The 27,395-nt window shown below is 33.8% G+C and overlaps 1 protein-coding gene across 8 annotated transcripts in view; it reads left to right on the forward strand.

Moving 5' to 3' along the window:
* Positions 1–27,395, forward strand: part of PCDH15 (protocadherin related 15) — a 1,788,406-nt gene that overhangs the window by 796,223 nt on the left and 964,788 nt on the right. For 7 of the 8 annotated variants that reach the window (XR_012417282.1, XM_065521087.1, XM_065521089.2 and 4 more), the window contains exon 1: positions 4,845–5,150. The exons of the other annotated variant lie outside the window; for it this stretch is intronic. The gene's annotated coding sequence lies outside the window, so the exon portion shown is untranslated. Of the gene's footprint in view, positions 1–4,844; positions 5,151–27,395 lie in introns of those variants that run through there. 8 annotated transcript variants of the gene reach the window in all.

Genomic DNA, 27,395 nt, shown 5'->3' on the forward strand with positions numbered 1-27,395 from the left:
TTTTACAAATATTATCTGTACTTCTCTTTAGTTTTATTTTCCAGGTTTCAAATAATTTTAGATTATATGAAATACTCAAATAATTTGACTTTATAATATAATCTCACTCAAGCATAGAAATAGTCCCTATTTGAAAGCCCAACAGAAATGCATATAAATAAGTTTCTTGCTCTAAATTTAATACTCTTTAAGAATTATATTTTAAAAAATGATGTGAACAGTTCAACATCTTTACATATTTTACTAAATCACATTGTATGTTTATTATACAACTATAATTTTATGAAATTAGTTATTTCTTGGAGCATTGCCCTTAAGCTACTGTATTATATCCCAAATTGCTTTTCTCAAATAATATCCTGCCTGTTGGAAACTCAGCAGAGACAAGTATTAAATAAAGATTATATTGTTCCTTATCCCTCGAATTGTCACTATAAAACAGGTAAGTACTAGGGTTAAAAACAAAAAGTGAAAGTAGATATTGCTGGCAAGAAACTAAATTAACTGTCTACCTTGAATTCTGACAATAAAAGGGTATCAGAATAAAAAATAAAGCTATGCAACATGAAATCATGACAAAGACTTATTGGTGTAAATACAGATGACTCTCCAGTTGCCAAGTCCCTGGTTGAGGTGTTATTGTGATTATACCCAACAGCTTTGAATCTCAACTCTAAATGACTGCTGACAATAAGTGCTCTAGAATGACTTGATCCCAGGCAACTTGGTGAGACACTGCTTGTAATGAGCAAGGCTATTTTAATAATACTGCAGAAGCTTTCCTTCAGTAAAGCTTTAATCTGGGTTTTAAAAAATGCCTTCTCTACCTCTCTTTACTTTGCAGTTCCTATTGACTCAAGGACTCGGCCCTCATCCTGGAAGGATAGACAAAATCCTCTTATGTCTTCCTTTCTCAAAGACATATATTTGAGAATAATATATGAGTTAGTATTGGTTTGCTGTATTTAACCTGATACTTTGAAATGTTCCCTACCAAAACACTGGAGTCAAATGCCTATAAGAAATATTACATTTAGTTAATATATAAATTTGCCAGAGTAAGACAATGGCATAAACAGTATTTTAATTCTCTTGCTGGTGAGAGAATTAGCTTTGCACTCTAGCAAACTCTGAATATATATATATACACATATATATGTGTGTGTGTGTGTGTGTATATATATATATATATATATATATATATATATATATATGCTGTTAAAACAAGTCAAAATTCCAAAAAAAATTAAACACAGAAAAATAAACTTTGTATCTTTGACTAGATATTTGCTTTTTATTGTTCATTAAATACCAGTGCACAGATGAACTGGCATGAACACAAATGTTTATGGTAATCTTCACAGCTGTGTGTAGGATGCAGCTAATTTTTGGCATATAGTAGAGCATTATGTGTTTCTATATCATTGCTTTGTGGAATGTAAAAAATACATTTTTTAATGAAAAATACAAAATTCTAATACAATTAGATGAAGATTTAGAATAACACATAGAATATATATTTGTGCACCAACATGAACAAACAAATATCTGTTAAACATATTCAATCTTTTTTTTAGTTTTGGAAAGGGAGGCGAATGACAAGAAGATGGTGCTAAAAAGGAATTTAAGAAATAAAAATCCATGAAAACAGACATAAGGGAAAGATTCAGTATGGTCTCTGCAATAATCACCAATTTATATTCATCATTTCATTGTCAGTATTTAAGAATATGAACATATTTGAATGCAGTTATTAACAGGAAATGTATATTATTTGTCTTCAACTTTAAAAATTTGACAGATTATTTATTACCACTTTTTAATATATTTCATAATTAGTACTTAAAGAGCTAGATAACTATCCTTAACGTTATGTAATGAAAGGTATATATCCACTTTTCTATTTTTGATAGATTTAATGATTCCTTTTTAAACTGTATTATATAACTTTTAAATTTTTTTAAATAAAATTCTAATCATCAATGTTTAAATGTTTTAAATGTTTATGTTTTCAATGTTCAAAATCTTTCTTTTTTTTTTTTTTTTTTTGAGACGGAGTCTCGCTCTGCCGCCCAGGCTGGAGTGCAGTGGCCCGATCTCAGCTCACTGCAAGCTCCGCCTCCCGGGTTCACGCCATTCTCCTGCCTCAGCCTCCCGAGTAGTTGGGACTACAGGCGCCCGCCACCGCGACCGGCTAGTTTTTTGTATTTTTTAGTAGAGACGGGGTTTCACCGTGTTAGCCAGGATGGTCTCGATCTCCTGACCTCGTGATCCGCCCGTCTCGGCCTCCCAAAGTGCTGGGATTACAGGCTCAGGCTTGAGCCACCGCGCCCGGCAAAGTAGCTCAAAATCTTTCTAAAGCACCTAATACAACTCTTTCCACCTTAAAGTAAACTAAACCTAATTTCATGTATCTATGATTGACAGTTATGATTTAAAGAGCAACTCTTGTGTATCAGACTTTGTGGTAGGCAGTTTACATTTCCTCTGTCATGTAACTGACCACTCTGTATAAGCAGTGTGTCTAGTCACATGCACCTCTGTGAATTTTAGAGAAAGCTTCTTTACACAAATCAATAGTAGACGGCATGGTGTTGCCTTTGTGGAAAGAAAAAAAAGGTGCTCCTTCCTCAGACACACCCCTAAGCCAGAGCACAAAGGTTCACAAGCTAACCACAGGGCGCTTCAGCCCACTCCTCCCCAGGCACCTTCACCCAGGACCTTGATTTAAGGTGGTAAAATGGAAGTTCAGAAAGTTAAGCATCTTAAACCAGATTTTTACAAATATATTAAAATTAGAAACTATCTGCCAAAAAATAGGTATTTTGTTAAAGAAAATATACACATATACATACAATGAAACATCAATGATAATTTAAACCTATATGTGTTTATAGAAGTGAATGTTCATGATATATTTTAAGAGAAAAAAGGCAGTTAAATGTCATATTTAGAGTAGGATTCAAGTGGACTTTACAATGCAGGAGAGGGGCGAGAATATTACACAGTATTTTTTTTTTCAAAGAAATTATCATCTCTAGTAGTAAATATTTCAGTGACTCCATTTTGCTTACTGTGTTTTCAAACTGGTTAAAACTTAACCTTTATTCATCTTGCAGTAAATATTGCATTTTTCACTTTTCATTAAATACGTTTTTCTGAAAACTAGATATTATAATTTAGTTTTGAAAAATGAAAATCAGCTGTTGTCATTGACAAGTGTCAGTTAATAATAATTGCTCAGAGACGATGAGGAAGGGATAATATTTTCTGTTTTCTAGCTGTATTTCTGATGTGTCATCAAAGTTATAATTGAACATTACCAGGAATGAGGCTGAATAGTCATTAGTAAAAATAACTACACTTAATAATTCTTATGGTTACTGAAACAATCTTGTAATACCAGCTGTTCTGTTTAACAAATATCAATATATGGATTGTTCCACACGTGAAACATTTAGTGAAATGACCAAAAAATATCTTCTCATGCAAAATATGCACATTGTTTAAACGTGGATCAATAAAGTTATCTTTATTAACACATCAATTTTAAAATCTAAAAATATCAATTATAACAACTGTATGTGTTCACTTATTACAAGTCCTCATTGACTCCCACTGATCTGTGGTTTTAAGGAAGCAAGTAATTTAGTTTGTTTCAGTGTTACATAAAATAAAAACAAATGGGTTCAACTTGAGGCTCGAGATATTCATCTATAATTATCTGATTTATTTCTTTAAGATTTTTCCCTCCCTCTGGAAAACTGAGCCTGCAAGATAAGTCCATTTTGTTTTAAATGAGATGTTATTTTCTGCAAATGTTTGTGTATAAATATTGCAACGTATCTGTGGGGATGGTGTGATTTTTCTTCTTAAATAGAGTTAATGTAGCGTCCTAGTAAATAATCCACATGGTTCATTAAAAAAACGTGTTCTGGGGGATTTTTGTCTGTGATACTCTTCACCTGTTATTTTCAACCAGCCTCAGTCTATTTGCTCTGTCACAATCACTACTAAAATATCTTCTTAAATGCTCGTTTCTAGATCCCTCCTTCTAATATGCTCAGGTGAATACATGGGTGAAATTTAATATGGAATTGAAATAAATACTATGCAAGATAGATTTCTTAAGAGATGTTTCTCTGATTTATATGACATAATTGTATTTTACTAGTTTACCAGTCCATCTGTAAAACTTTGTTTTGGAGATTTCATATATTACAATGTTTAAGAAATATGCTATAATTTTTTTATAGTATATTTCTTCATGATACCCTTATATAGTACTAGCCACATGTGTCTAAAAATCTAAAGACTATTTTTGACTCCTATAGAATGTGTGAAGTTGTGAAATTTTTGTTTTGTTTTGTTTTTATGCCCCAAAGATGTGGAGGGCTTGCTATAAGAGGGTAGATTTAATGAGAGAGAGAGAGAGAAAGAGAGAGGGAGAGAGAAAGAAGCTTAAGAGATTATTTTGTCTTGTCAACGATATTGTTATTGAATGTAAGCTGCTAAACTTCTTAGCACCAAAGAAGTAACAAACAGTAAAAAAAACTACACAAAACAGAACAGAGAATCAGACTGGCTGACGAACACAGTACAATAAAGCAGCCAGTACCGATGATCAGTGGACATCAATTTGTCTTTTGGGCTGTAGCACCTGCTACTAATTGGTGCAAAGAGCTCACCAGTCAGTGTGTGGTTTAGCGCACTCAGCTGTCTCCTGTATGTGCTGCGAGAAGCAAGATAGCTAATTGCTGTTGCTTCAGTGCCAGTGAAATCAACGTGCTGAGCTAATAGCGACAGATAGAGGGCAGACAGATTCCTGCGAGCAGCTTAGAGTTAGTTGCTTGTGACAACTAAGGCAGGTGGCATACATCTCAGAACGTGGAGAATGATGGTATGCTTTCTGAGTTAACATGTTGAAGTGTTTCGCTTTTAAAAAAAAAAATGTCTAGTAACATTTTCTTGATGATATGAGAGTGGATATCAATGCCTCACAGAAACAAGAGGTGGAACATGTGAATGAATCGTCTTGGAATTAGATTATGAGCATTGGTTCTTTTTAAAGGGATGTGCAAGAGGCAGCCTTGGCAAGAAAACTTGCTGCATAATCTTACGTGGACTAAAGATGAAACTTTAAACCGCAAGTAAGTTTTTCCCCGGCCCTTCTCTTATTTTGTTCAAATTTAAGGCAGCAGTGAACCACAGAGAAAGTTAAGATATTCTTTCAGTACAATGAGCTCTGTCATGATGCTACTTTCTGTCATGCTTGTTGAAAGAATAGAGTAGAAATGATGTGTAAGTAATTATTTGCTGGAAGAGTGAACACAACTGCCTGTCCTTTTATTCTTCCTGATTACTGTCTGGTATTGTAATTTTGTTTAGATGACAATGTAATCTTTACAAAGACAGAAGCTTTTGAATTATAACTCTGGTTTGTTATTTGAAAGAATTTTTAGTCCTCAACCACTTTTTCTACTTCCTTCAACCTGACAAAATATAGAAAAATGGCATCAGAATTGACATTTTGTGTGTGTGCAAATATTGATGATTTGTTTTATGAGTGGTTGTTGCTGGAGGTTATAGTTGGTAGTTGAGTTAAAGTAGCTAATTCTGCATCACAATGAACAGTATTTTTTATATTTTTTGTGAGTGTACTGATATTTTTACTACAGATGTTTTAGTTTACTAGAATATCTACCTCTTTTGTAAGTATCTGGGAGCATTAACCATTTAGAATTTGAATCTAGGTCGACTTTATCCTTCTAATACAGAATTAATGCTAGATAGTATTAACACCTTTCTCACTTTATGATGTGGCCTTTACTTTAAAAAATATACTTTGGTAGCTGTAGAGAAGGTGGGCCCTGAATAACAAGTTTCACGTTCAGTCTGTTGGTACTCCGTGTCTCTAGTACGCACAGACGGCCATCGATTTGATGGACTTGTAGCACGTATGCAGAAAGCCATTGTTAACTAGAGTATAATACCATGGCCTCCTGTAAGGTTAACTCCAAGTCATACTCATTTGCTTTCACAAAAGAGCCAATTGTCAAATCTAGTAACCAGATACTTAAGTTATTATGTTGCTTAACGTTAGAGAAACAAATAATCTGTAAAAGAGGCATATTTTGAGCATAAAATGCTTGCTGTGGTTTGCACAGCAAGTATGAAGCTTTTTTTGTATCTGCTCATGTGAACTATTTTTTTTCACGGAAAATTGGCTTTACTATTAGTTTCTTTAGTTTGCTTAAGTTGTGGCTAAGTGTGAGTGAGTGAATGTATCTGCACATGTGTGTCTTCAAGTTTCAGCAACTTGATCCCCTTGACTGTGGACTCATTCTCCTATGAAATAAAAGTGCTATTTAATGGGTGCCCAATTCCACTGAGTGGTGACCTCCTAACCCCTCAGCTGTTGCAATTATGTGCTGAGCAGGAAACTTGAATCCCTACAACTTTGCCCCCCAAATTACCCTTAAATGTAATCATTAAGGGACCTGAACAGGTCAGAGTTAGTTTGTGCTACCCAAGTGTCAGCAACTTCTCTGGAAAATTATGGCATGAAGTTTTGAATATTATTCACAAAAAATATTTAAACACTTCATTCTCTAGGAAATTTTTAAAAATATAGTATATCCACTGATAATATTTGATAAGTGTCTGAGCTATAAATTAGTTTTTAAAAAACACTAATAACTACACTTTAAAAAAAAAACTCAGTAAGATGTATGTCCATTACAACTTTGCTCTTAATTTGTTAACGTTTAAATTTTGCATAGTATGTGTTGTATCTTTTTATCATACAACTTTAACAGCAGATAAGCAGACATAAATTGTTTTTTATGCCACTTGCAAAAATTCTGCAGTATTTGTTTCAGAGCTTATGTTTGAAATTAAAGGCAAAAGGTAATTATTATTTTTTATCGAAGGAAATCACTATTATTCAAGCAAATACATGTTGAGGAATTAATGATTCCTTTGGATTATCACTTTATCACGAGGACTTTTACTCCCTAGACAAATTATGAGCCTTCTCAATAATAGTAAAATGTAAAACCAAAAATTATAAAGTAATTCCCTAATTGTGACCACTTTATTGGGTAGGTGAGTGTACTCCCCCTTTCTGTAAATGTGCAGATACAATTTCAGACTATAGGATTTTTTTTCCTACTCAAATGGTGTAAAACAATAGGTTTTCATAAACCAGCTGTTGTATCAACTTTTTCCTAACACAGAAGCCTCCCTTATGTATTTACATTTTATTGTATCCCTAACGATGGGAGAAATACATGGTTTTAAGTTTCACTGAGGATCTCAACCCTTGGAAAAGTTAGCAGAAATAATAATCTAAACAAAGATACCACACCACTTCATAAATTGATCATGTTTATTATCTAAAAGTTTAATTTTACTTTGGACTCTATTTTAAGAGTGGGTTTTGGTCATAGTCATTTTGTTTGTATTTTTCCATTTTTTAAAAGAGTTCTTAGTATCGGGATCACTTGTGAACTAGAACAATTTTGTCATTCTATGTATCTGTGGTTTTCACATGCAAAGTAAGACTATACAATTATAAAATTGAAAAGAATGTTTTACTTCTCAGGGATGGCATCCAAAAACTATTTTTGTTACTCTCAACTAAAACTTTGTTTGAGGTTTGATACGTTTTCTTTTGTAATGAGATGTTGTTGTTGTTTTTGTTAACACTATAGTATGACAGAATGTGGATTCAAAACTAACAGTGACCTGGGGGGTGTCATTTATTAGTTTTAGACTCAAATATCACCAAGTTGCATCTAAGGGTATTGGAAGGAAGTATGGCAACTCATTAGTGCTCATAGTCAATTTCGAGTGAGGAAAAAAAAAAAAAGCTAATGTGAATAATTTATGACCAGATTATTTTCTCTTGATAGAGTCGCTATATAAATTCCAGAGGTGTAAATCACTCAGAAATTGTAACATTTATTTAAATTGGATACTGGAAGCACTTAGGTTGAAATGGTGACAAGAACTGAGAATACACCCAGAGATTCCAAATACACATGTTAATTTGTTACATGTATGGATGGCAGGGGCAGAGTGGGAGGTAATTTTGAATGTGAGAGTGACTAGCTTGACCTTAAAGTACAATTTCCAACTGTGATGTATAAACTGAAGTGAGAGACTTGGAAAAATATGCAGACAAATGTGACTTAGTCTCAGCCTAAAAGTCAGTCACATTGAGTAAGATGGACACATACACCCTGCCCCACCCCCACACACACACATCACATGTGTGTGCTATTTATTAATATAAGGAGCATAGAAACATCATATTCTGGCCCAAGGACAACAATTATTTTCCTTGAGGTCCTCAGCATACCCCCTAAACATTTGTTCCTCAGTGTCCACATTTAAAATACACAACTCGTAAATGAAGCCAGGAAAATGAATAAGAAAACTGTAAATTGCTAAATAATTTAAAATACAAATAATTGTTTTAATCTTGTACCAATTACTTCCTAAGATGATCGTGTGTGTGTGTGTGTGTATCAACAATAACAGCAACAAAATAATTGCCACCTAAAGAGTAAAAGTTTCTGAGCACTGTAATAGACAAATTCTTTTACATCATAAGTTGTTTAAAGGTTGCACTCACCCTTAAATATCAGATCATGGCTATTGAAGCCATAAATGTAAGAGGCAAAAGCAGTCATTATTTCAAGAAACTAAAGAAAATGAAGCATTTCTTTCCTTCAAGTTGGTAAATGGAAAAGTTCAAAGCTTGTTTATTGTGCTCCTTGATGGATAAGAAATTGATAGGAGGTGTAACTTTCTCTATGGCTTTTAGAGTGTAAGCATTCTCAGGCCATGGCAGATGTGTAGTTCTCATTTCTTTGAAAAGTCATTCATTCTCATGCCTAGTGAAAGGGCGAGTTTCCGATAGAATTAAGCACTGTTTCCTGACTGGGGGAGGACAGCGGTGTGTGCGATGAAGTGCATCATTCAAAAGGAAGCCCAGCTAATGAATGCTCTCCCTGTTGTTTTCATGGAGGTGTCAGAATGAGCCTTTTCTGATTCTGCATCACTGAATCCTTATGGAAATGCAAATTGTTTATCCAAGGACAGTGACTTTTCTTTTTGCTTTATCATTTAAGGGACTTATTTCTTCAACTTTGCAGCACGCCTCTGGAATCCAGAGAAGGATCATTAAAACTAGAAGAGAGGATTTTACTACTTTAGAACCTTACATCTCTGTCTCAGAGACAGACAGACACAGATAAGTCACAGAGAGATATTCACAGAGATACAAACTCAAAGAGAGATACAGGGATAGTCACACAAAGAAAACGAGAGAGACTCACAAGGGAAAATATAATGAAAGTTAGAGACAGTCAAAGATAAGAACAAGAGAAAGGGAACAGAAAGAGAAACTGAGATATACAGTTAGAAAAGAACAGAAAGAAAGAGAAGTGGAGATAGGGTCAGAGAGAGAGAAAGGTAGAAGCAGAGTGACAGGGAAAACACAGGGTCAAGAAAGACAGAAATAGATTGCCAGAAAGACAAATAATAAACAAAATGAAACAAACAAACAAACAAAGAGATAGGGAAAGGGATATAAAGATAGAAAGTCTGAGAGAGAGAGAGATAGAAAGGGAGACTGAGACAGGCATACATACCGATAATAGGAAGGTTGATATATAGATATAGATACCTAGATGATAGATAGATAGATAGATAGATAGATAGATAGATAGATAGATAGATAGACAGACAGACAGACAGACAGACAGATAATATAGAAAGACAGAGAGAGAGTCTGTGATCTAAGCATGGAGAATGAAATCGGATGTGTATATGTAAGAGAGAGGCTGTGAGGTGGGTCTTCTAGTTTCAATAGAGAACTGACAGTAAAATAAGAATACAGAAGCAGATGGAATTGAGCTTTAATTCTATTCCACTCCCTTACCAGCAAGGATCAAGTTGTTTAACTTCTCTGAGCCTTGGTTTCTGTCTGTAAAGGGTGATAAAAGGATATAATTCACATATGTAAAGTACACAAGCACAGAACCTGAAACCAAGGTATATTTCAGTAAATGGAGATTGATATTTATCATTATCGTTGACATCAACATAATTATTTAGGTATAATTCTTGAAAGCAAAAACATTGGTGTCAGAGGTCAAGGCATCAGAGGTCAAGTTAAATCCTTGTTTCAACCCTTATTCTGCATAGAATAGAGTAAGTAATTTAATATGGATAAGCTATAGTTGCATCACCTGGAAAACTCAGGTATTTTCTATCTCATAGTCTTGCTCTCTTAATTAAATGAAAAAGCATATTTCATTTGAGGCTTTGCACATTGTATTTTAGTAATTCCACTAACTAGTTCAGTGTCCAGAATTTAGTAAGTACTCTATAAATATTTAATGAAAGAATACATATTTGCTCTGAATACTAGTTTCCATAGAGTATGGGAAAGTTGAAATGATGTTTTGGTTTTTTAATATGAAACACTGCAATGAAACAATCAATTTCCTCCTGTCTGCTCTGCAGAGAATGGTGGTATTGATTTGCAGAATTGCTAGAAAAGATGTCTCCCTACTGTCCATCCTACTTTCTTAAAGCCAACTGAAGTAATCGTTTTGAGAATGGACGTTTATCTTTTCCTGGTGGTGACTTGGTCATTTTTATTTAATTGCTTAATATAAGGACTGGTTGTGGAAGAGAGGTGGTAGGAATTTTTAAAAAGTAAGTGAATGTTTATAGTAAGATGAGTGAAGATCAAATAGGGACAAGGAAAAGTGGACAATTAAGTTAGAAAAAAAACATAAAACTGAGAAGTGTGGAGAATTTTAAATGAGACACATATACTTCTTTTTCTGAATTTCAAGAAAAGATGGGAGAAAATGTCATTATAAAGAATGTGTATGATTTGTAAGTGAAAATGTACAATATGAAAGCACTAAAGCTACCCCTAGCTATAAGGCAGATTATGAGAAAATAAAGCAATTTGCCAGAAAGTAAAGTACTCAAATTTTGATTTTCAATTTTATGTTATGTTAAAAATTTGAACTTAAACAATTTTTGAATTTTACGATTCAGAAATCTTTTTACTAAACATGTTATTACTGATGTTTGACTATATTTTTAAAAAGCAATCTAAGAATGAATGCAAGAGTTTTTGGTTTGAATGTTTATTTTCCTTCTTTCTTTGATGTGTTGTTGAATGTATCTTATAAATGATAGAAGAAAAAATATTTAGTGTATACTGTGTGCCAAGAGCTATGAATGGTGATTTTAAGTATGCCATCCATTTAACCTCTACCAGGTAGGTACAGATTTCACCTCTGTGGTTAATTTTACTTCCAAATATGTGTGCATGAATCCCTTCATTTAAGAGGTGTTGAAAGTTTGTTAACCTTACATTCCATCTGATATGGTAAGCATGAAATAAAATACTCCATTTTGGAACATTAGCTATAGTTACATTGGTGTGCTAATATTTTTCAAAAAATGATAGCAAACATTTCATGCACCTTTACAAAGTTTATTGAAAAATTTCCATTCAGGATATACTGAGTTTTGCATAGCATACATTATATGAATTCTTATTTTGTATTTGTAAATCAGGGTTAAGGATAGAATAATAGTCAACTGAGCTTCAGATAATGAGGTTTCATTGTGAGAAATAAGGTTTTCTCAAATAATTTTCTAGGAGATGGTAACTTGAATGGAAGATATTGTGTAATTGAGAAAATGCCAAAGCAAAGAGCATTGCTGTGTGTTTATGAAATAAAATGCATGTTTAGTAAATAGTTGCCATTTTGATGTAGATTTATATTTCCTTTAAGATATAGATATATAGCTATGTATATATATCATATATAGATATATATATCTTATATCATATATAGATATAGATAGATACTTATAGCTATATAGATATAGATAGATATAGCTATATATCTATATCTTAAAGGAAATATATATATATATATATATATATCTCAAAGCAGTTTCTTAGAATTCATGATTATTTTAATCAAAGAAATAGCTGTGGATTGTTTTTAAAAAAGAACATTAAATTGTGAGTATAATGGAAAAAAAAAAAAAAAAACACGTTTCTGCCCCTGTAGTCAAGTTTTCATATACAAGTTTGTTAAACCCTTTTTTGTGATGTTTCTTATTTTATGTATTCATATATTTTTAAATAACATGCTTATGATGTTATCTTTTGATTTACCGATTCAAGATATTGTTTCTTCCTATTAGACTACTTAACATTTGGTTATTTTATACCATCAGCACGTTTTTTTATCCCACCCCAAGTTCTAAGCACAGATATATATATATATATATGTGTGTGTGTATATATATATATACACATACACACACACATATATATACACACACGCACATACACACACATATATATGTGTATATATATGTGTTTATATATATATAAATAAATTATGGCTACTTTACTACAATATGCAAAAATAGATTGTGTTTTTTCCCCATTTTTTTCTATTATTAATTAATGCCTTTTTCAGCTTACTTTGCTGAACCTGTATCTTTAATTTTTTTTTTTTTTTTGAGACATTCCACAGATCATGACAGTCATTAAATTTTTCTATGTCTTCAAAAATGCTGGCCACTAAATTCCATGAGTTTTCAGAGTGGCAGTCCTCCTTTCAATGGTTTTAAGACCCAGACTTATACTGCCTCATTGCCTCTGGGTGGGTGTATACAATCAACTTCCCTCTTGTATCCTAGGGTCAACAGAGATATACAATGTTGCTAACATTGTATAGTGATCCTTGACAAAGTCCTCTCTGTAGTAAGTATATATAAGCGTAAATCATGATGTGTATAAATGTGTTGCTTGACTTAGGCTTTTCTTAGAAATGTTCAGTGCTGCTTTTTAATTGGTTGTTAAAATAGTCTTGTTGCATTTTATGCTCGCTGCTGACTATAATTTTAGAGTTTTGCTACGATTTTAGAGAGTCGACTTGCAATGCTCTTTTCTGCAGAATGGGAGTGGAGGCTCAGCTACTCAATATCCCTGACACCAAGGGTGGGGATAAAGCGCAGTGCTAACTAGCCTAGACTTGCAACATAGTTTTCAGTCTCATTGATGCCCAGGGCGGGATGAAGGTTCAGTTCTACTGAGCCCACTGACATTGAGTGGTGGTGGTGACGTGGAATAGTGGAGCGAAACCTACAATTGACAAGGTCATCCTCATATTGCCTCCTTAATTAAGTCAGCTTGGTAGTGGGTAGGAATAGAGGCTCACCTAGTTCACTTGGTGGTTCAGGTGGAGGACTGTGCTAACAGCATGATATGGGTAGAAGCTGGGAGTGGGGGACTCAGTACATCCTCCTTCTTTCTGGTAGTGAATGAGATATAAGATCTCATCCTGCTAGTGTGCAACCTGGCTATATTACTGTATTTGCCAGGGTTCTCTCTAGAGATACAGAATGAATAGAAAATTAGATAGATGATAAATAGGTTACTTATTTGTCTATCTGTAGATAGATAGACAAGAAGTCCCTAGGTCTGCAGTCAGCAAGCTGGAGATACAGGAAAACTGATGGTATTGATCCAGTCTGAGTTTAAGTCTGATGGTAAGAGACTCATGTCCCAGTTTGAGGACAGGTAGGGAGGGTAACTTTTGTTCTGTTCGGGCTTTCAGTGGTTTAGATAAAGTCCATCCACACTTGGGTTGTCAATGTGCTTTACTGGGTTTAACAATTCAAATGTTAATGTCATTCACAAACACCTTTACGGACACACCCAGAATAATGTTTAACCAAGTATTTGGGTGTCTTATCGCCCAGTCAAGTTAGCACATACAACCATTCATCACAACTCCCTGAGTAGGTGAATTTAGTGGCAGTTACCTGCTTTCTCAGAAACAAGGTTGTCATTTGTGAAAAATCAGCTCCCTACATTGCTGAAGCCACTAGTGCGGTGGAGATGGGGCAATTTTTCCCCTTGGTATTTGGCTGGAGTAGGCAAGTATTGCCCAAAACTTTGTCGGTTTTTAGGCCACCCTTTTCCTGGTCCTTTGGTTAGAGTAAATATGTTTTTCTCAGAGCTTTTTGGGCCTGCATCTGTTTGCCGTTCCATGTTGGAGCCTTGTCCCAGATTATGGGCTAGAATAAGGAAACCTAGAGGGCTCAGTGCCATGTTGTTGTTGGCCCTTAGGTCTCTAGCCAGTCCACCTTCTTCTTTCTACTTCTCAGGGTCATTCTATGATCATTAATTATGTTGTGTACAGGGTTTTTGTGTTGTAACAAGGGGGGCTTCTTAATGAAATCAGAAGTCTTCCTAATGCACATTGTAAAGATGCTACTCTACCTGCTCTGTGGAAATAGTCAATAGGTAGATGAGAGCAGAAATGAGAAATTAAGGGGCCAAAGCAATAATTTAGGCACAAAGAAATGGTGGCTCAGCCTAAGGTATTAGCAGTGAGGTGGTCAGAAGTGGTTTTGATTCTGAATACATTTTAAAGATAAAATCAACATAATGTATTCAGATGGCTTAAATGTGAGATATGAAGTAAAGAGAGAGATTGGATGACTTCAAGATTTTTAGAATTGTTACTGAGATGGGAAGACTAATATGAACTTAGAAAGGCAAATTAAGATTTCATTTTTAAACATGTTATGTTTGAGATGAGTATAATGCATACAAATTAGATAACCCTGCAAGTTTAGAGCTCAGAGGAGAAGTTGGGCTGGATATAAATTTTAAGAAAAGATCTCTGGACCTTAAATTTTAAGAAAAGAAGAGGTCAAGATTTCTAAGGGACCGTGATTCTATAAAGGATTAGATTCACAAGTTTGAATTCAACTTCAAACTCAGTGACCCATTAAGTGAATTATTAATGCAATTCCACTCTCTGTACTGTAATCGTGCTTCTACCTTTACTATTTTTTCCTGAGATGTTCCATGCCAATTGTCACCAATGACTTGTTAAATTCAGTGGAAGATTTGACCTATCTGGATTAGTTGATATTGCTGAGTATTACCTCATATTTCCTTTATTTTAAGAAAAGAAGAGCTCTGGGCCCTTGAAAGCTTGTAAGGATCAATTGTATCAAATACCATTAATGATTCCAGAAAGACAGGAACTGATAGTTACCGGTTTCAAAAATGGAGGTCATTAGTAAACACGAGAAGCAGTTCAGATGCTGTGTTAGGATTGAAATAGAATTGGTCTAGGAGTATTTTGAGTATTTTGGTTATTGTTATTGTTATTATTTTTGTTTGTGGGTCTTAATATTTTTCTCTCAAGATCTCATTCTTATTCTAAGTCATTTGCTTTTTTAAAATTATATTTTCTTATCTTTGTGAGGATATTTACTATAATCATATTTATTTTAAAGCGGTTTTATTTGGCTACCCCGCGATTATTTCCTCTCCCCATTCCCAACTTTTATTTTTTTATTCTAGTTTATTTTCCATTTTGGTGGTTTCAGGTTTTATTCAAAGAGACTGATTAATCCTGCTTCTCCATTCACATTAAATTATTAGTTGAGTATACAGGTCATGGAAACACATGTATCTTCACGTGTAATTGTTTAATGTTTATTATTTTTCACGTAACTCTCTGTGGGTGGATTTTACGTCAACAGGATCTTGGGGGCGGGGGAATGATCTGCAACACGTGGCTTCCAAGCTTGCCCTGAGGGTTTGTTACCCTAGACAACTTTTTTTGGGGAAAAAAATAAGCATCCTGCAAAGAAGGTTTCATGAATAAAGATAGTATGGGATGTGGCATATGAGACTTCTCACTTGCCTTTGTCCAGAACTTAGTCACATGGCCAAGCTTAACTATTGGGAAGTTGAGACAAGTACTTTTGCTATGTTTCTAAAAGATGAGGGAAATACATATACATATTTTAACATATATATATAGGTGTATATATGTGTAAATATATACACATTTAAAAAAATATATGTGTGTGTGGATTTTTATTAGATAGCTGTCAGTGTCACTAGTAGCTGGGCACTGAAATGTTCTTTGGAAATCTGTGTGTGAGCAGAGCTTGTCAGCAGGTGGACATTCCTGTTTTCAAGCAAAGAGTCAACCTTACTTTCTTTGACTTAAAGTCTGGTGGCTCTCTGACAATTTCTTCAGAAAAAAATCTCTTAGTTATGGGGAAGTAGAAAGCTTAGGGGAAAATTGCTCAGAACTTGGGGAAGGATCCCTCTAATTTACCTATACCTTTATTTAATATTTTAACTGACACCACTACTCTTTCTTGATTTTCATTCTACCCTTATTTATTAAGTTTGTCATATTTTCTCCAGAGTCAATTTGATAGTATATGTTATCCATACTCACCCAATTTTGTCATTTGCAATGTGATTTTTTTGTATTCTGCTTTAAATAATTATGACCTTCCATCTAGTTTCAAACGTTAAGAAACTTGCTGAATCACATCTTTGCTTTTATCACTTTTCTTTCCTGTGGTTTAATACTTTTTACAAATTTTAAACTGAGCTATGTGGAAGAAAATAAGTACTTTGGTCAATCTGAAATCTTAAACTCACACATTTGCACTTCAAACTTAAGAAAAGGTGATTTGTGGGATGATTGATTTATAAATAGTTGCATTTAAACATGAATTTAAACATCAATGTGCTTACTGAATATGTTAATGTCAAGGTATCATAAATATACCAATTTTCACTGTAAAATAGTGATTATGATTGTTGCTAAGGAAACGTTTGGTTTTTAACCAAAGTATATGTTAATTGCTTGTCAGTAATTTATATTTGTAGCTACTAAGTCACTCAAGCCTCTGTCTTTTGCTTAAAGCACACACACACTCATCTCCGCTGCAGTGCAATTTAATATTGAACATAGATGTTGAGGACATAGCAGGAGGAAAGAATAAGCTGTTAGACAACTCATCAGGAAATTCTCTCTCCTGCAGCTTCTCAGCAAGTCATAGGGTGAAAATTTAACAAGGGACAAAATAGAAACAAGATTTTTGGATAACTTATAACATTCACACAGAGTATGTCTTTAAGGATTTTTGTTTTTGTATTTGCTTTGGTGTTGGTCATACCAAAGACATTCTTATAAATGTTACAATATATCTTGGTTGTCAAATGAATTTTAAATATGAATGTTTTGGAAGTCATTCACTGTGTTAGATGTACTTATGCTTTCTCATAGAAAAAAATCAGCCACAATTCCTGAGACATTCAATGTGACCCCTTATCCTGTATAGTTAGTATTATTCTCATGGGGAATATAAATATCTTCTTTGAAAGTTTCATATAGGAAATGACCAAGTTTCTAGGAGACCTTGATTCTATAAAGAATTAGATTCAAAAGTTTGAAATCAACTTCAAACTCAATGACCCATTGAGTGAATTATTAATGCAGTTCCACTCTCTACTGCAATCTTGCTTCCACCTTTACTATTTTTCTGAGATGCCTCATACCAGTAGTCACCAATGACTTCCTAAATTCAATGGAAGATTTGACCTGTCTGCATTACTTGATATTGCTGACTCTTCCCTCATCTTAGAATCTCTCCTCTCTCTTCTTTTACATAGCTTAACTTACACCTTTTGTTTATTTTTTGTTTATAATTATTTCTATTTTAAATCTTGTTACTGACGACAGATTTTAAGTTTACTTTCAAGCTGTTCTTATTTTATGTGTATCTCACATGTTAATGTTCTCAGATGTACTTTCTTTTTTTTTTTCCACTCCAGCCTTCAGTATTACTTCTGATTTATTTTATCTACTGTTAAATTCTTAACTAATTTCTGTATACAGATGGTAGTTAAAATTAGAATATAAAGTATAATAAAAAGAGAAACAAAAAATTATCTCTGACATCTCCAAATTTTATTCCGTAACTCAGACCTGCATAACCAACTGTCTCGTGGAACTTTCCTTTGGATATCCCATAATTATTTCAAATTCATAAGGTGTGAAACTAAGTTCATGATCTCTTCTCCATCCCTGCTTCCTAACCTCTAATTTTTCTTCCTTATAATCTTATTTCATCGACTAATAACAATTAATATCATATTACAAACTTGAAACCTGTATATCAGCCTTGTTTTCTCCCTGTTGGTTTCTGCTCATATTTCAAATGCTATATTTTTTCCCTGTTAATTATATCCCCTTAATAGCTTTAACCTTCTTCCCATATTTTCCTTAAAGTTCTCATTATTTTTCACGTGATTCTCACCCTTCCTGTTTTTTGTTTCTCCCCTTCCTGTGCCTCTCTTCTTCTTTCTTCCTCTGTTTTCTCTACAGAGCTGCCAGTCTTATGATGTCATTGCCTTGCTAAGATATTCCAACTTTTCTCATGCTCTTTCTTCATGCTCTCTCAGATACTCTCTTTCTGCCTAAATACGTTTATTCGAAAGAGAAGATAAGTAAATTTATTGTTCTAACGAATTGAAAGCGTGGTGATATGTAACTGGCTTGCTACAAGCATAGCTGAACTTAAGGCTCAAACATGAATTTGGGATGTATCTCTCCATTGGCTTTGTTAGTTGAATCTGTCCTCAAATCTATATGTTGGCTATCAGCAGCTTTGAGCCCTGAGGTTCATGCCCTGATGATTAAACTGAAAATCTCTGTTTACCTGAATGGTTATCTGCCCTATGAGGGGAAGGTGAAAAGTCTCTACTGGCTCATCCTGTCATGTTCTGCACTCTTGATTCCTGGAGAAGAGTCATTTTTAGATAATATAGAGGTAGTGTGACTTGCCTTGCAGAAGAGAATACTTAAGAGTAACTGAAGTGAGAAACATTGCCATAGCCTCTTACATTGAATCAAATTGTTTAGAATTTTGACACTATTGTTGACTATCACATAATGATATATAAAATCTTAGACATATTTTCTAAAAAGTCAAGTGCAAAATTTGAAAAATACATGCTTTTAGATAAAGGATTGTATCATGTATTTTATATATTTATTTGTGTAACAGTCACAAAGCATATATTATGATGATTTTTGTAAAAATTATTTTTTTTCCTTTGTATCTTTATGTAGAATATTTTGGAAACCTTTTAAATGTTGGCCTATATTTATACCCTACTTTTAGCACATATTTGTCAACCGTTCTTTAGGACTTTTTCCACATTTTTATAGATAATTAATGAACCAATTAACTGCATGATGTGATTCACATGTAAAGCAAGATCAAGTTTTTTAGAATCAAAATTGGCATTCTATCTAAAGATGATATCTTCAAAGTTAGATGATTTAAGGCCATGAATTTTGTAGGATAATCTTCTAGGTTAGACAAGTAAAACCTAGAACAAACAAATCTAGAGATATTATATAGAAATATAAATATCTTTACATAGTTAACTTTTGAGGAAATTAGCAAAGAAAATTGCAATGGGTACAAATTATAAAATAAAAATTGTAATGATAATATGAAGACCTGCCATACCCTATTTGATTTTATTCTCATTATTATAAAACACTATAAATTGTTATCTTAGTAACAGAAACAGATTGATAAGAAGAATACCTAAAGTCACATATTAAAGACTAAATGATAAACAACTACGGTTTGTCATTTCATTGTATTGACATAAATTCAAAGATGTATAAAATCCTATTCCACAAAGCATACCCTTCATTTAAAATTCTGCTTTAATAAAAACGTTTCTTTCTTATGACTATATTCCCAACAGTACTGACCTGCATGGTGCCAACAAATGTTTATTAAATGAATAAATCAGATTTGTTTCTCAAAACAGCTGTTTCTTGTGAATAATCTGTGCTTCATGTCTTTGATTTCTATAAACAGAGCATTATCATGGATACTTGAAAAATAACTTGCCTGAATTGTCCGAAAAAAATATTTTGGGGACGATTGTGTCTATGTTTTTATCTGTTATTTTGGAAAAGTCTTGTATATGAAATATCTTCTTCTAGAAGCTCTAACTTTAACTGGTGGAGTAGAGTGAAGTAATAGAACGATGTGCCTGTTCTTGCTGATTACAATGTCATATGTGATTCATTCAAAAGCTACATTCGAGACTTTATGGACTCCTCAGATGATATTATCCTCTTAAAATATTTCCTAGCATTGATATATAGATGAGAGCATGACTGCTATGCTCTCAACAACCTGCCAGTTTTGTGTCATACATTCTAAAAGCACAGAATTATAACTGATGGTGATTATGGTACTTTCACTTTCAGTAATTGTACCAATCAGTACAATTTCTTATATTACTATACCTGGAGAAGTATAAGTGCGTATTATATCATAAATGTGGACACTCAATACATGTATTGAATGAAAAAAATATAGAATCCAAAATAAACACTTCAGTCTATAGCTCTAGGAACTCAATAAATTATTTATTAAAAAGGAAACCTTTAGTAGCGTATCAGGGAGAAGGGGGAGCTGATGGCGATCCCTGGGACTTCCCTGAGGTGCTCCATCCATAGATGGAGATTAAGATATAAATGAGGATTTAGAGTCAAGCATAGGATGCCTTTTAAAAACTGTGTGTCTCTGAAGAGACAGATGAAGGTAAATCTTAACTCTGATGGCAGAATTTAAGATTTATCCAGGGAAATTCATGCTTTTTTCCCCTTGTCTCAGCCTAAGTTTACAAAGAATTAGAATAGAAGGTCTTGAAATCTGAACAGCCATTTGTATTCATGTTGTTACCCAAGGTTATTGTACAAAGGAATTTTGAGATTCTGCATCAAAGGTTGAAGAATGCTGGAAAATCAGCACTCCCTCGGGAACGTTAATTAATTCAGATCAAAAGGGGATCCAGGACACTCATCAAATCTGTGCAAGAAATAACTCTATAGGTTGTTTCTTAAATAGTCTCTCAGGAATTGTATACATAATGCTTCTTAAGTATTACCCTACTTGGGAGTTAATTAGAGGGCTAAAATATGAAGCTTAAGAAAGGAGGAGGGGATTGTGAAAGAAAAATGAAATACATTTTATTCTAGTATTAATTCTGAGGTATGCAGCTAGGTAGAAAATAAGGGGAAAAAAATGTTGAGGCAGGCTCTATGCTTCTATGTATCCAAAAGAAAAAATTGAACAGTTATTTATTTATTTTTTTTGACCACCAAAAGTTTGAGAACAAGAAGTTATTTTCCAAGAAGAATGAAAAAGAAAGGCATTTTTATAAAATGGAACTGACTTTACGCTGCCTTTCCTTTTTGTGTTTTACCTGCTCTGTATCATCTTCTGACCTGATATTTGGGACATATCGGGTAGATGAACTCTGTGTTCGGTTCTGAAATGCAGGCCCACTTCCTACCTCGGTCAGGGATGTCTTGGGGCTTAGAGAAGGACTGATGACTGACATGATAGAAATGAAGCCATTAATGGCTTCAGTATGCAATGCGGGTTGGGAGCTGGGTGAAGTCGGAGTTAGAAAAAATTAAATATATAAAAATAATTCATTCACATAGATTCATCTTCAGATAATTTAAGACCAAAACCAGCATGTATAAAGATATAAACAAAATAAAAAGCAGTAACATATTATATGATTATTCAGAGTTATACAAATATATATTGCCTTTTTCCCAGTATTTATGTTCCCCTTCTGATCATAGCACCACAATTTTCCTTGGATTACATTTTTCCCCATCGCTAATTCTACTTTTGCATGATTTCATGATGTTACATATCATCTATTTCCTTCCAGATGTAGGACTCCCTTAAGCATTTATTTTCAGGCCTATCTAGGGGTGATTAATTGATTCTCTTAGTTTTTGCTTGTATAGGAAAGACTTTACTTCTTTTTCATGGCTAAACAGTAGCTTTGCTGGACATAGTATTTTTGACCAACTTTTATTTTTTCTTTCAGCACTTTGAATCTATTATCCCATTATTCCTGGCTTGTTACATTTCTACTGAGAAATCTGCTCTTAGTCTGGTAAAAATTACCTTACATGTGACTAGATACTTTTCTCTTGCTGGTTTTTTTTTTTTTTTTTTTTTTTTTTTTTAATTCTTTTAAGATCTTTTCATTAATTTTTTTTATTTTTTTAGAATTTCAGTAGCTTTAGGTGTACAAATGGTCTTCGGTTACATGGATAAATTGTATAGTGGTGATATGGTTAGGCCTTGTGTCCTCAACCAAATCTAATCTTGAATCGTTAACTTCATAATCCCTATAACCCCCATGTGTCAAGGAAAAGATTAGGTGGGGCTAATTAAATCATGGGGGCAATTTCCTGTATGCTGTTCTCATGATAGTGAGTGAGTTCCCACAGGACCTGATGGTGTAATAAGGGATTCTTCCCCCTTCACTCAACACTTCTCCTTCCTGCCGCCCATGTGAATAAGGTATCTTGCTTCCCCTTTGCCTTCTGCCATGGTTGTGAGTTTCCTGAGGCCTCCCTAGTCAGGATGAACTGTGAGTCAATTAAAACTCTTCTTTGTAAGTTTCCCAGTCTTGGGCAGTTCTTTATAGCATTATGAAAACAGATTAACACAATTAGTAAAGTCTGAGATTTTAGTGCACCCATCACCAGAGTGATGAAGACTGTACCCAATATGCGAGTTTTTATCTCTCATTCGCCTCCCACTCTCCCTGCTTTGGAGACTCCAGTATCCATAATTCTCTTTGTCTTTTATTTTTAATAGTTTTACTATAAGTATCGGTAAGAAAACCCTTTGCATTGTATCTATTTGGGAATATTTAATCTTTCTGACTCTGGAAGTCCATTATCTCTCTGAAGACTTGGGAAATTTTCAGCTCTTACTTTATTAAGCAGGTTTTATATGAATTTTTATGTTTCATCTTCATCAGAAACTTCATAATGCAAATATTTATTTGCTTAATGATGTTACATATGTGTCACAGGCTTTCTTTATTATGTTTAATTTGTTTTCTTTTTTTACTTTTCATCATTCCTTCTTTCTTTGTTTCTTTCTCCTTGTTTGATAAGGTTATTTCAAAAGATGTCTTCAAGTCAAAAATTTCCTTCTTCTCCTTCATCTACTTTACAGTTAAAGCCCTCAGTAGTATTTATAATTTCAGTCACTGAATTTTCCAGTTCCAGAGTTTCTGCTTGATTTTTTTCTTATGATACCTATCTTTTTGTCTAATTTCTCATTCAGATCATAAATTACTTTTCTTATTATTTAAACATTTTTTCTGTGTTTTCTTGTATCTAACTGTTTCTTTGTTAAGTATTATTATTCTTTTTCAAGCATTCCATAGATATCCTTTTAGGGGTGGGTTCTTTTACTGGAAAATTATTGTGTTCCTTTGAGAGTGTCATATTTCCTTGCATTTACCTGATTTGTATCCCTCCATTGATATCTGTGCAACTGTCTGAATAGTTTATTCTTCCAATTTTATGGAGTAGCTTTTACAAGAAAAGACTTTTTTCCTGTAGATGTGTCCTAGAGTGTTGGTTTGGTAGAGTGCTTTAGCTTGGGTTCTGGTGGACACAGTAGTATAGTCTCCATATGATTTATCTGATTTTAATTAATATCAATGGTGTGTGTGAGTGTCTTGGTAGCACAGACTACAGTTGTTTGTAAAGGTAGTGGTGAGGCCTTGCTGGAGAGAAAGATGTTGGGATGGCCAACTCTCCTGTGTGTGGCAGTACCACCACTGGATGTGATGGGAACTCCAGTGGTAGCAGGCTTGGTGGGCTAGTTCTTAGGTCCCTGGGGTCATGTATAAGCTTGTGCCAGCTCTGCCACTAAAGTAGATGGGGTTCTCTTTTGGATTATCTCAGCACCAAAGATATTAGCAAAAAAAAAATCAGCCTGAATGGAGAGACCAATTGAGAGATAATAGACATTCTAGATACTAAAGTTAATGAATTATTCTGTAATCAATTAGAAATAGAACAGATTTGGCAGGTTAGTACGTTTATATTTTACATTATTTGACACATACAATTGGAGCCATACTCTTTACTAGATGACAGGAAAACAATAGCATTGATTTTAGTTTATATTTCTGAGCATTTCACAACACTTACATAGGCATTATTAGCCTAATTTTAAAGATATAGAAACTGAGGTTCACAGAGTTTTAAGTGAACCACTGCAATGTAAATTGTGGTTTTTCAATAATTCTTTTCACAGTAGGTTACTAAATCATCTGTTCTGTATAGAATACTTTGAAAGGTTTCTCAATTCTCTTTTACAGATCTGTCTCATAACTTTGCTTATTAAATAATGTATTTTGCTTTTTTTAAAGCCCCTTATCGCTGAGATTTACAAGCCTATTTGAATTATTTGCCAATGAGTTTTTCTTGTACTGTGACAAATCTAAATTACTTGAGAAAGCATAATATATCTTTTAAGGTTTTGTCCTTCTAAATGTAAACACATAGTACCAGCTGTTAGGTGATTGAAAGCAGGAACCTTGTGTTTGAAATATTTCTTCCTATTGGTAATATTCTTTCAAAGTACCATTTTATTTCCAGAAGAAAGAATGTGTTTAGAGGAAGCAAATTGTAAAGATGTTTAGTGAGCTATGATATTCAAATCCAGTGAAAAGAAAAAGATAGATTTAGAGAACTAATATCTTATAGTTCAGATATTTAGAAAATAATAATTTTTATTGAAAACATTTTTTCCATAGGCTCAGTCATTCATAGTATGTTTATTGGAAAACTATGTTAGTGTTACTGCTTCATTAGAGTGACTTCATTTCAATAACTAGCTTTTCATCAATTGTAGAGTATCAATTTTATAATCATATTTCAGTAGAAAATAAACTTACAGTAAATGTAAATGTACTTTGATGATAAGTACACTATTATCTCACAGGCATTAATATATAAAAAAGGGTCAGTATATTCAAAGAAATATGGTAAGTGTCTTCCTATATTTGACAATGTCTACATAGATGTATTAAATTTTGTGAGTACTATGGATGTCATATAAAATATATTTGATTTAGGGCCTGTTGGGGTGTAGTGGGCTAGGGGAGGGATAGCATTAGGAGAAATACCTAATGTAGATGGTTTGATGGGTGCAGCAAACCACCATAGCAACTGTATACCTATGTAACAAACCTGCACGTTCTGCACATGTACCCCAGAACCTTTTAAAGTATAACAAAAAATAAATATTTATTTTTAAAGTCAAAAAACATATATAAATATATTTGACTTTTCTCACTTGGACTGGGTCCCAAATGTTTTATGGTATGAACTATTGATGATATTTATTTAAAAAGTGGCTTAGGTAGAGGTGATAAAGTAGGATCTAAGGTAAACTTTTCCATATTGAAGTTCTTGTTATCCCTTACCATAGGCTGTGCATGTCATTTACTCCCACATTACTGTATTTGAGACTTTATAGCAATGCTGTTTTTCTAAGGAGCTTTACGCTTTATTGGACCATTTTAAGTTTCCGATTTAGTTTTGATCTCTGTTGACAATCGGGCATCTATATCATTCAAAGCTACTGTGATTAAGGAAGCTACCAAATATCTCCAAAGTAATTTGTTCTCCTTTGTTAAAAGATAATTTCTATTCTAGAATTTTCTTTTTTTCTTTTTTTTTTTTTTTTACAATTGCTTTATCACCTGATGAGTGTAGAAAATGCCTCGCTTTTATTCACATCTCAAATCCTGATGTTTCGAGCTCTACTCTTTGGCGAGAAACTTGATAGTGTTTTCCTAAGCTTTCCTTCCTCAAAATGTTTCCCAGAATGTCTCACTATTATGAGGAACAGCTCATTTTTGTCAGATTATGTTGATTATGAAATAAATATTACATAGATTTTAGTGAAAAGTATGAAGAATAATGCATTAAAAAATCCCATCCTCAAGGGAGATATTTCGGGTTTCACATCTCCTTTTGAGAACAAACAGTTCTCCTGGTTCCCAAGTCTTGCAGATTTTGCAGTAAACAATTGATCCACAACTAGCTAATGCTGACATCTCACCATGTCCCAAAGATTTTTGTATTTACATTGGAGCTCAGACTAATAACCGTCCATTGCATACAAGCTATCAAAACTGATTGGCGCACTTTTCTCTTTCTCTTAAAATATATCCTCTTTGTGGTAAGGGCTTTCCTGCTGGCTTGCTCAAAAGTGGTCAAGTATTCCCTAAAACTTCTGTGTGGCACCTTACACGAATTACTGTCTTACTTATCTTACATGAATGACAGCAAGAATTATTTGAGAACTTCTCTGGGGAACATTTTGTAATTCTATATAGAATTCAAGCAAACCACCGCAAAGAGCTAAACAATGTAGAATTTACCACTGCTGTTTATGGGAGTAAGTGCAAATATTTCTTATATGCTTGCTATGTGCTATAAATTATGACTCTGTAGTTGCATGAACATAAACAAATAGTGGCCAATTTAATCATAAAAGGATGTTTTCTGGAGGATATTAGCCCATACAACTATTGAGAAGGTTTGAGAATGAGACTTTTTTATAAAAATGCTGCAGTAAAGCCTCAGGGGTCTATGTAGGAAGCACAAATCAACAATGTCGATAGAGCACCACCAATTGAATGAATGAAGTCCATTTATTTTTCTCATTCTTGTGTCATTGTACTCATACTTCAAACTATTGAGAATGACATTAGGATTCACTTACACTCTGCTAACTCTCTGCTGTATTCACATTTTGGCTAGGGAAGGCAGGCCTCTTGATTAACATACCAGCCAGAGCATCACACAATAGGAAATAATCAGGGTGCTGCATTCAACAGAAAGGGGGAGAAATGCTATATCCATAGGAAGAGAGGTAGATATAAATATATATATTAAATAAAAGTGCTTATTACTGAATCCTAGTCCTGATTACTACCAACTCTGACAGAGTTGAGGTTATAAACAATTTGGCTTTATCCTCAATGCAGGGTTCTGGTCAGCAACCTAGGTTACTTATTTCATTGTAGTGTGTTTTTTTTTCTTTCTTTCTTTTTTTTTTTTTATACTTTAAGTTCTAGGGTACATGTGCACAATGTGCAGGTTTGTTACATATGTATACATGTGTCATGTTGGTGTGCTGCAGCCATCAACTCATCAGCACTCATCAACTTGTCGTTTACATCAGTATAACTCCCAATGCCATCCCTCCCCGCTCCCCCCTCCCCACAATAGGCCCTGGTGTGTGATGTTCCCCTTTCAGTTTCCAAGTGATCTCATTGTTCAATTCCCACCTATGAGTGAGAACATGCGGTGTTTGGTTTTCTGTTCTTGCGATAGTTTGCTGAGAATGGTGGTTTCCAGCTGCATCCATGTCCGTACAAAGGACACAAACTCATCCTTTTTTATGGCTGCATAGTATTCCATGGTGTATATGTGCCACAGTTTCTTAATCCAGTCTGTCACTGATGGACATTTGGGTTGATTCCAAGTCTTTGCTATTGTGAGTAGTGCTGCAATAAACATACGTGTGCATGTGTCTTTATAGCAGCA

This window comes from Macaca fascicularis, chromosome 9 (genome assembly GCF_037993035.2).
Source record: "Macaca fascicularis isolate 582-1 chromosome 9, T2T-MFA8v1.1".
Taxonomy (NCBI): Eukaryota; Metazoa; Chordata; class Mammalia; order Primates; family Cercopithecidae; genus Macaca; species Macaca fascicularis.